Raw genomic sequence first — 11,361 nt, 5'->3', positions numbered from 1 at the left:
AAATGGCAACACTCTTCCAAGGTCTCACTTTCGTAACTTGTATCAGTTTGATTAAGCCTGTTAGAAGACAAGGCTCCTATGTTTCACCAAGGAGTATCAGATGTGAAACAGCATGAAGGTATTTAAGAAGCCAACTCAAAGAGTTCCTCCTACACAAAAAGAACAGGAGTACTTGTGGCACCTTAGAGACTAACAAATTTATTTGAGCATAAGCTTTCGTGAGCTACAGCCCACTTCATCAGATGCATAGAATGGAACAAATAGTAAGAAAATAGATATATACATACAGAGAATGAGGAAGTTGCCATACCAACTCTAAGAGGCTAATTAATTAAGATGAGCTATTACCAGCAGAAGAAAAAAAAACTTTTGTAGTGATAATCAAGATGGCCCATTTCAGACAGTTGACAAGAAGATGTGAGGATACTTAACATGGGGAAATAGATTCAATTTGTGTAACGACCCAGACACTCCCAGTCTCTATTCAAGCCCAAATTAATGGTATCTAGTTTGCAAATTAATTCCAGTTCAGCAGTTTCTTGTTGGAGTCTGTTTTTGAAGCCTTTCTGTAGCAAAATTGCCACCTTTAAGTCTGTTACTGAGTGACCAGAGAGGTTGAAGTGTTCTCCAACTGGTTTTTGAATATTATAATTCCTGATGTCAGATTTGTGTCCATTTATTCTTTTGCATAGAGACTGTCCGGTTTGGCCAATGTAAATGGCAGAGGGGCATTGCTGGCACATGATGGCATATATCATGTTGGTAGATGTGCAGGTGAACACAAGCATTCAGGTCTTGAGCAGTCCAGGCGAACAACACATGTTACAACAAAGCTTAAACTTGTTCTTCATAATAATTTTAAAAACAATACTAGCTGCCTATTTAATTTTAAAAACAGCAAAAAAATGTCCACCTCCCTTTCCATTTCTTATAAGGAGTCTTGAAGTTTAAATCACCTCAGTGTGATAGATATGCTTGCTTTGATCTGCTTAGCTCTTGGAAGTCCAGGGGCTTCCTAGCTGTCCTAGGGACAGCTCTGTCCGCCATTAGGACTTTTTTCCCGAGAACCCCCTGTAACATTTCGCAAACCCCAGTTTGCTATAATAGAATGAATGGACCCTCTGCAGGCTCCGGCAGGGTTGGGGTTAAAACCCTTCTCCAAACAAGTGCCTTGAAAAAGCTTCCAGAATTGCAGGAGAATGAAGCCACCTGGCTGCTGCAATCTACTACTAATCAATGTTAATTGCTCAGCTGCAGGGTGGCCAGACAGGAGTGTGAATTAGCTCCATCTTCTCCAAGAGGAAATATAAACCAGAGCTGGGGGCTGTGACTAGAAGCTACTGGAGTTAGGTAGGGGGTGTTGTCTGTGGTGGAGTGTGGTTGCAGGGACAATGAGATTGGGGAGGCTGAGCTTTTGCAAACACCCTCCCCCATCAAGCCTCTTTTTTGAGGTTTACAAAAGCAGCTACAGAAAAAGCTTTCTCCTGTCACTTAAGCCTATGAATTTAAAGAGGGAAAATACCAGAGTACGTGTTTTCCTGTCATTAAAGGGAAACTTGTACTGAGTATCAGGTGAAGAGGAAAAAGAAAAGGAGTACTTGTGGCACCTTAGAGACTAACCAATTTATTTGAGCATAAGCTTTCGTGAGCTACAGCTCACTTCATCGGATGCATAGAGGAGTTCCCTGAAAGTTAGGCTGGCATCAGGGGTACCCATTATCTGGGGTATTAACACTAGAATATTCCTCTCCCTTAGTAGTTTGCTCTTGATCAACTTTGCATCTCATTTCTCTCCCTCTGTCTGTTACTTTGCTCCTGGTCACATGACTCAACTAACATTTGTGCTGAATGTCCCAAGCCTGGTGGATGGAATGTGGCTGGAATTAGGAAGAAGGAATTTGCTCCTCTCTCATTTGTTTGGGTGTTGGCTGCAGAGAGCCTTTTCCCTCCACGTTCTGCATTAAGAGTTCTCAAATATTACCAAGCCACCCAACTTGAGTCTGTGGGCGAGGCTGCTGGTCCTTTGTTGGGCCTGTTCCAAGGCCTGCCTATTTAGACCCAAAAGCTGCTGCTGCAAGAAAACACTGCTGTAAGGACTACCCTGGGGCACATTAGTACTTTAGAGTGTAATGGTTGTCCAGGAAACACCTTTCTCCCAAACAGCCACTATAGGGTGGGGGGATGCATGTTTATGTAAAAGCGAGTTCCAGATTCTGGGTACAAAACACTAACAGTCTGTGGTCGAAGCACCCCTGGTTTAGCAAGACAGGTTGCTTTCCTGCTCTCTGCAATGTAATTTCATACAGAGGATTTTGCTCCAGCCTGCTTGTGCATATTGGTACATGCCTTTTGGTATTAGTCTCCTAGAGATTCTGCCTTCTCCTAAATGCAACTTATCGTAGAATATCAGGGTTGGAAGGGACCTCAGGAGGTCATCTAGTACAGAACCAATCCCCAATTTTTGCCCCAAATCCCTAAATGGCCCCCTCAAGGATTGAACTCACAGCCCTGGGTTTAGCAGGCCAATACTCAAACCACTGAGCTATCCCTCCCCTCAACTTCTAAACTTCTAAAAGGCCTAGTCTCATCTTTCTTTAGAGCAAGACATGGTATCTTTCTAAAAGTCATGCTGTAGCTCAGAGAGAACTTACGGGTTTGATGCGGAAGTGACTGGTGAGGTTCAGTGGCTGTGTTGTGCACAAGGTCAGACTAGGTGATTGGCATGGTCCTTTCTGGCCTTAAATCTGTGGACCTTTCCATCTCCTGCAACCTTTGCCTTTTGGATGCTTTTCTATTTGCTTTGCGAACAGGGATCAGAGGGTGCAAATATCTGTTTCTCCCCTAGAGAAGAAAAAGAGAACCCCTAGGATTATTTTATTCATTTTTAGAGCATTAGAGGTGAGCTGTGCTCTGTACAGATAAAGAGAAAACAGACCCTGCACCACAGAACATCAATCTGAGCTCAGTGCTGATAAAATACAGAAATACTTAGGATCAGTGTCCAGTGGAGCAGCTGTTTTAAAAAGGAGGGGTGTTAGGGTCAACACAAGGTAATTCAATTTGTCCACTTCTATGGCTCCTATCTCCACAGTAGCCGTGCCTGAGTTGTGACTAAATGCTGCCTGAGTCATTTCTATCAAAGACAGGATTCCCAGTTCCAGTGCCAGTTGGGAGCACTTTACGTCTAATATCTGAATTCCCACACTGGCCTCACGCGTTCAGTTGCATATTGTGAAGTCCCGATGCGCTGCCTTTGGCACGGTTCAGATAATCTTGGTAATGATGGAGTCCTGTCGGTTTGTCTCCTTTTATTCTGCAACTGTTGCCATTCTGACACTTCTGCCTGCTTGGTGAAGTGCCTATATTAGGCCATTCCTTAGCTTCCTTCATTGGTCTCGCTGATGAGTCTTTGGGAGGAATGTGTCCCAGGGAGAGGCTCACTGGAAGTATCTGGACATTACAAGTGCTGCCAGTCCCCAGGACCTTTCCACACCCTAAGAAGATGATGGTTACTTCACAGCCTCTCATTATTTAATGCAGCTCCTTGCAGCTGTTAATTTATTATTAATTATTTGTATTGCTGGATGGAGGCTCGTAGACATGGATCGATGTAACCTCATTCACCCCTGTTGACTGCGTGGTAGCAATGCAGACAGTCATACACATGGTGCAGGAGTGTATGATTAGAAAATTGAAACGGTGAGGCAAACCTGCAGCCAGACCAGGGCTGCTCATCAGGGCTGGCCTTACCATGAGGCGAACTGAGGCGGCCGCCTCAGGTGCCAGACTGGGGCAGCGAGGGGTGCCACTAGGACCTAGAGTGTAGAAAATTGTGTCTTCTGCTGGTGCATATGTATTCTCTCTGCTCTAGATGCACAGAGATGGTGGAGTGCTGGGCTGGAGGAAGGAGGGCACAAGAGACATAACAGGAAGACAGGAGAAAAGGTGAGAGGGAATAACAGAAAGCAGAGAGAGAGAGGAGGAGGAGCCTCTTATGTACCTCTCTAGCACCCCCAGGAGCCTGGACTGATTAACACCAGCTTCTCAGAGAGCTTTCTGTTTCCTGCTGCTTCCCTGAACCCACCTGAGGAGAACAGGCAGTCAACTGAGGTAGTAGGAGCCAGTTAGGCCCTTAAGATGCTGATATCTTCCCTCACTCAGGCCCTGCTACCAGCCTGCTTATTTGTCCCCTTCAACTGAGTGTTGAGAGCCACTATAGCTGGCACAAAACAGCAGTCATGAGTGAAAGAAGAAAAGGCCCCTCTGGGGCAGCATTCAGAAAAAGAAAGAAAGCAAAGGAAGCTTTTCTATCTAAGCAGGATGGAGCTCTCCTGAGATACATAGTCACAAATGTTCACGGTGAGCCTTCCGGCCCCAGTGAGGATGTGAGTGGTGAGGAGATGCCTGATCTTCCAGTTAGTCGGAGTGCAGGTGACCTGGCAGCTACTGCAGCATCCATATCTCCATCTCAAATGGATGTAACCATGCACATTCCTGAAGAAAAGTGTAGATCAGAGAAGAGTGTGGTGGAGGCGCAAGAAACAGCTGCTGCTGAGTTTAGTTCCTTAAGTCAAGATGATCCAGGACTGTGGACCCACTTGAGCAGTAGCCTGAGGGACTTCCTTGTACTGCATGGGCCACAGCAAGTGAAAAACTTCATGTTCCCCAAAGACAATGAAAATAGAAGTTTCCATCCAACACATTACTGGCGTGAAATCCCCAGTGGTGACAAAGTGGAGAGGCTATGGCTTATGTATTCAAAAATCCAGAATGTGCACACTATTTTTGTTGCAAACTCTTCCAATCTAATGTTCCAGCCACATTGGGTTCTACAGGAACAAAGGGCTGGAAAAATCTGGTTAGAAATCTGGCATGCCATGAGAAGGCAGCAAATCACCAGAGAGCATTCCATAGGTGGAAAGAGCTTGAGATGAGACTAAGGGTAAAGGCCACCATAGATGATCAGCATCAAGAGAAGATTGTATCAGAGTCTCTTTACTGGCAAAATATTCTGAAAAGGCTCTTTGCCATTGTGAGAATGCTTGCTACCCAAAACTTAGCACTGCGTGGCACTTCAGATCAGCTGTATGTGCCAAACAATGGAAACTTCCTTAAAATTGTGGAGCTGATGGCTGAGTTTGATGCTGTACTCCAGGAGCATCTAAGAATCGCCACCCAAGAAATGTAGAAACACCACTACCTTGGAAAAACCATTCAAAATGAGATCAGACAGTTACTGGCAACAAAAGTCAAACAGAAGATTGTGGCAGATCTGAAGTCAGCAAGATATTACTCTGTGATTCTGGACTGCACACCTGACATCAGCCATATGGAACAAATGACTTTAATGGTGTGTTTTGTAACAACAACAGAAACTAGTGAAAATGTCCCTGCAATGGTGACTGTCAGAGAGCATTTTCTAGAATTTATTGACACTGATGATACTGCAGAAGCTGGTATGACAAATGTGCTTCTTAAAAACCTGGAAGATACGGGAATTGCGATAGCTGACACGAGAGATCAGTGCTACGATAATGGTGCCAACATGAGAGGAAAGAACAGAGGAGTGCAGACACGGATCTGAGAGTTAAACCCTTCAGCTTTTTTTGTCCCACGCAGTTCTCGTTCATTGAACTTGGTGGTCAGTGATGCAGCATCAGCTTCTAGTGAGGCTGCTGAATTTTTTAATGCAATTCAAAGCATCTATGTATTTTTCTCTGCATCAACTCATCGATGGCAAATTTTGAAGCAACATCTGGGAACATCCTCTCTGACACTGAAACCACTGAGTGCCACATGATGGGAAAGTCGAGTGGAGGTGATAAAGCCTATCAAACAGCAGACTGGGACGATAGATGATGCCATAATTGCCATTATGGAGGATAATGCTAGGACAGGAACTGTTCGTGGGAGAACAGTGGCAGAGGGAAATGGAATCACCAGAAACATACATAACTTCACATTTCTGTGTGGCTTAGTGTTGTGGCATGACATACTGTTTGAAATAAATGTTGTACGCAAGAGATTCCAAGGTGTTGACCTTGATATATCTGGAGCAATGGAACAACTGGACAAAGCAAAATCATACCTACAGTCTTACCAGTCAGAAGAGGGATTTCAAAACGTTCTGAAGAGTGCACAGAAGTTGGCAGAGGAACTTCACACTGAAGCTATTTTCCCACCCACTCAAGTATACAAGAGCCACCGAAGAAGACATTTTGATTACGAGGCATGGGATAATCCCATAAGAGACCCCAAACAACAATTCAAAGTTGAATTCTTTAACCAGGTGCTAGATTGTGCAATACAGTCAGTTGAAGAACGTTTCATGCAGCTCAAGGAACACAGCAGTATATTTGGGATGTTGTATGATATTCCAAAACTCCTCACTATACCTGAAGAAGACCTACAGCAGCAATGCAGGGCACTAGAAACAGTGTTGACACATGATGACATGCGCGATATTGATGCAAGTGATTTAGGTGATGAACTGAAAGCACTTTCAAGATACATTTCAGCAGGATCAACTCCAAAGGCTGTTCTGGAATATATGTGCACAAATAAGATGACCACCCTCTTTGCAAATGCATTTGTTGCTCTGTGCATACTTCTAACACTTCCTGTAACAGTTGCCAGTGAAGAATGCAGCTTCTCCAATCTGAAGTTAATAAAAACACATCTACGCTCCACAATGACACAGGAGAGGCTGGTTGACCTTGCAACCATCTCAATAGAGCTTGAGCTGGCCCAGACTGTGGACTTTCAGGAAGCAGTTCAAATCTTTGCAACCAAGAAGGCACAGAAAGCACCACTTTGATTATTCAAACAGATAAAAATGCCAGTGTTTACTATGCAGACAAGAAAAGTTACATTTGCTGTTCAGGTGTTTGAAAGTTAAGTTTTACTTAAAATTTTTGAACAAGGCATTTTAAGTTGTTAGTTCTCCTTTATTGGGGTAGGTAGCAGAGCAGTACCATGAGAGGAGTAGAACTGGAAGAAGACATAATTGAGAGCTTTCAAAGTTTTGGCCCAAGCGAGGGGGCATGGGGGCATCATTTGAGCTTCCTGCCTCAGGTGCCAAAATGTTGTGGGCCAGCCCTGGGGTTAAGAAATCAAAGGGTTGGCGAGGACAGTCATAGGAGGAGCTGATGTCAGATCTCTGCCCTTATAAAGGAAATCAAGAGGGATGTGAAGTTCACTGCTAATTGATAGGGGGCAGACTCTATAGGAAGACTTCTCCTGGCACTATGTTCCTGGTGTGTCAGCGAAGAGAACTGTAGCACAGTCAGATGGTGGCGAATGTAACTAGCAAACAGAAAGGAAGAGCATTTCAAATGCATTTCAGCTCTTTCTTGTCATTTCCCCTTGCCGTGATGGCAGCATGAGGCAATTGCTGCCCCAGACTGATAGAAACCTCCCTTTTTAGCATGTGCTTTAATGCCTAGCATGCTGGATTTAATAAAAGCTGAACAGCAATGGAGTAACTCTATGGAGCTCAGGAACGTGGCTGGGAATTTCAGTCTTGTACAGTTATCCCAGCTAATTGCCTCTTACGAAGCCACCAGATGACATTTTGCCTTTCACCTACATGGGTATAATCTGATCGCTGGGAGCAATAGCCTTTCAAAAGAGTGATAATTATAAGTGTGTGTGCTGCTGTACCATAGCAACTCAGACATACCTGATAGTGTGCCCCTGTCCCACAGGGCTTACAGCCTAAGGGGAGAAGCCAATGCAATGCAATGCAATCCAAGACAGGATGTACACACAGGTGGGCTGTGGGTTTTAGAATTTACGAGCACTTAGCCATGCAGGATTTGTGTTTTCAACACCAGCCACCAGGCCCTCTTTTGTGTTTCTCTTGAATAGCTCTTGCTTAAATTCTGGGGAAGGATAATGAGGGTCACTAGGGAAAAAAGGGAAAGGACCAATGAAGAAAGAGAGAAGGGAGCAGAAAGTATGGTTACAGGTACTCTAAATGCCTACTGTAGATTATGTGGCATTTAGAGATGGTAGCGAGACAAGGGAGAGCAGCCACCTTTACCAAGCCAGGGCCTTTCCAGAAAGGGGGTTCCCTTTGCTATGTTTCTTGGCTCATTATCAGTATTCTTAAAACATTTCTTTTTACACATTTATTTTATACTTTCTTGTATCGAAAAGAACAAACCCCTAAAAACAAAGAAAGGGGATGCTAGATTGACAGCTTGGGCCAGCTGTGAGTGGTATTCAATTTAGCCAGCAACAGAATCCACTCAGAATCCTCCCACTGACTTATGCAATGTCAAGTCAAAGCTGAATTGTTTTTAGATTTTCATTGATAGTTGACATGATGGTGATTATGTGAAATTGTCAACCAGTGTGACAGGTCTCCAGCCCTGTCTGCCTGGTGTAAAATTACATCCATTTACTCTGGCTGGAGATGCTTGGGATATTCTATTTGCCAGTGAAATCTTTGTGAGTCACTATCAATAGCCTCCTGCATCGCAATTGTTTTAATTCTATCCTGCTAATAATTTATATTTTGACCACAGACAGGTGCCCTTTACCAACATACTCTTTTGTGAGCTAAAGGTCACCAACTTCCTTTCCCACGCAAATTAAAACTGTCTAAATGCCACCACGAAATACAGAGTTAATGCCCTGCAAGCTTTGCCTTAAGGGAAAATAACCCATGGCAGCTGGTGGAACTGTATTTTGCAGCTGGTACTGCAGGAATGTACCATATCCAAACTTGGACTCACTAGCTTTCTGCTGTTGGTGAATCATAGGAGTAAATGATGAATACCTATCTTGTCCCATGTCATCCATCCCATCACCCAATGCTGAATTATTCCTGTGAGTATGTTCTCCAGAGTTTTGCCCAGCCGAGGTTTAAATGTGATGCAGCAGATCCTGCACTGGACTCTGATATTTCAGATCTGTCTTGCATAACACAATGTCTCATTTTAGGAGGACACCTCAACTACAGACCATCTAATCTTCTGACTAGTTTACCAGCCTCCCTGTGGATGTCTTTTGCTGCCAAAACAATTTATTTGCCAGTTGCACCTTAAAATAATGAACAGTCCATTCTTTCTTAACAGAACATAAGAACTGCCATACTGGGCCAGACCAATGGTCCAACTAGCTCAGTATCCTGCCTTCTGACAGTGGGCAGTGCCTGATGCTTTGGAGGAAATGAACAGAACAGGACAATTATCGAGTGATCCATCCCCTGTTGTCTAGTTCCAGCTTCTGGCAATCAGCGGTTTAGGGACACCCAAAGCATTCCAGCCAGTCCTTACTTTGCCTTGCAGGTTAACAATAGATGCACCCCTGTCCCTGAGTCCCTTTGAAGCATTCCCATGTAGAGTCCAGTCCCCTTATCCACTGAACACTCACAAAAATCCTAGGTCTGTTGTCCCCAAAGGAGCAGTGTACGCACCAAGTTGTATGATTCAACTCAGGATCAGCACTTTGATTAATATCACAGCACTTAGATATCGTTATAGTGAAAACCAATAAGAAGTTTATTATCAAAGATTCAATTGATAATGAGTAAGAATATTGGAAACAAATGGTTACGCATGCAACAAAATCATAACACACTTTCTAGAGACAAAACTTAACCTCCTGTCTAAAGTTTTTTTCTCACAGACTCACTATCTTTCTTCTGCAGCTTTTCAGTCCAGGTTGGCTAAGATCCTGTTTTCATGACTGTAAATGCACTTCCTGTTTACTTCCCAGATGTGGGATGATGGGGTGTCTTCTTTGCGTCATAGATATATCCCCAAACCTTATTATTTTTGCACACAACCAGGACAACCACCTGTGGTTTGTTTTTCCTGGGTGCTCCTTCGCTGTTGACTTCACATCTCTTTGCTAACTTCTGACTTTGTATGTAAACTGACATCCATTGTGTGAGCTTACTATGCTTAATTTATATTTTACACTTTTCTTACCTCCTTTTTGGAGGACAACCTGATTGTCACCCCTGCCTTGACATAGACTTTAAAACCATATTGCCCAGAGGTAAAGATAATTCCTTACACAGTATTGGTACATACATTTCACAATGATATGAGTGACCAGAGTGACCCCAGCTTTCATTTAAGACTTCACATAATGTTCCTTGGTGAACCAGAATGTACATCCCAGAATCAAGATATTCCTGTAACCCCCTTGCCGGTTGGCAGTAAGGGGTTCTTGGGTCACAGCAGTTATCATGTGTTCATTTTACTGTAAAGGAGACATTGCCAAACTGGATCAGACCCCTCGTTCATCTAGTTCAGTAGCTTCTCTCCAACAGTGGGCGATTCCCTTAGTTCTTCCTCCCTCCATCCTCAACTGCATGTCCCTTCCTAATCACATTGGTTTGTTAACTGTAGACTGTGGGCTGTGGGCTGTAGCTTGGCTGGGTGACCAATGAGAGACCTTGAACAGACAGCACTCACCTATGAGGGATGTCTGAGCTGTGGCAATCTACCTCAGCCTGGGAATTAAGCTACAGAAAACAGAAGGAAGTTGAATCATTTTGTCTAGTAAAAGCTGGATCCCTGGTTCACTGAAACACCTAAGGGGATAGATAAGTCCAGTTGTGCCCCTAGAAGCTCTCCTTCATTCAGAGAAGAGACAGTGGTATTCTAATAAATGTTGGCAGAAGCTCTGTTCTCCATTCTTCATACACCTGTACATGATACACTATGCTACTTCCAATATAGTCTCCCAGTACTTTGAAGTAGTGCACTCAGTGTAATCCGATTGAATAGACATTTGTAAAAGGTCCTAAGAGAACTGGCTAAGTCAGTAACACACCAGATGCAATCCGTGCTTCTCAATTCATCAACAATTTCCCTCTAAACAATTCAGAATAAGGAATTGTTTAAAATAAAATAAACCGAGCAGTAATTGAAAGAAATTCTTGGCTGAAATGAGATTGACTGGAAACAAGATTAAATAGACGCAGGATATTGATTGTGGCTAGCAATGTTTGTAAAGAATTTATGTGAGCCATGCAGTTTCAAGTTCAAGATAGCCCCTAGACTTTGGTGACCTAAATGCATAGGCCATTATAATTTAAGAGGGTTCAAGGAAGGAGCACTGGCTATTCTAAAATGAGTGGCCAAGGGGCAAAATTCTTTGTATAGAGTTCTAATACTTCAGTCCCATCCTGGGAATTATGATTCCTGTGTAACACCTGCTCTGATTAAGATGGTGTGTATTAGATCCTTATCACTATTTTCTGCTAATTACTGAGGTATGATTCAATGTAAGGCCAGATCTTTAGCTGGTGTAACTCAGCATAGCTCTGTCAATCTCAATTGGAGCTATGCTGATTGATACAAGCTGGCCCACCAAGTCTCATTTCCCAGGGATTCTAGT

The sequence above is a fragment of the Natator depressus genome, chromosome 13, assembly GCF_965152275.1.
Source record: "Natator depressus isolate rNatDep1 chromosome 13, rNatDep2.hap1, whole genome shotgun sequence".
Taxonomy (NCBI): domain Eukaryota; kingdom Metazoa; phylum Chordata; order Testudines; family Cheloniidae; genus Natator; species Natator depressus.
The sequence above is the reverse complement of the archived record's forward strand: the minus strand, read 5'-3'. Positions refer to the sequence as shown.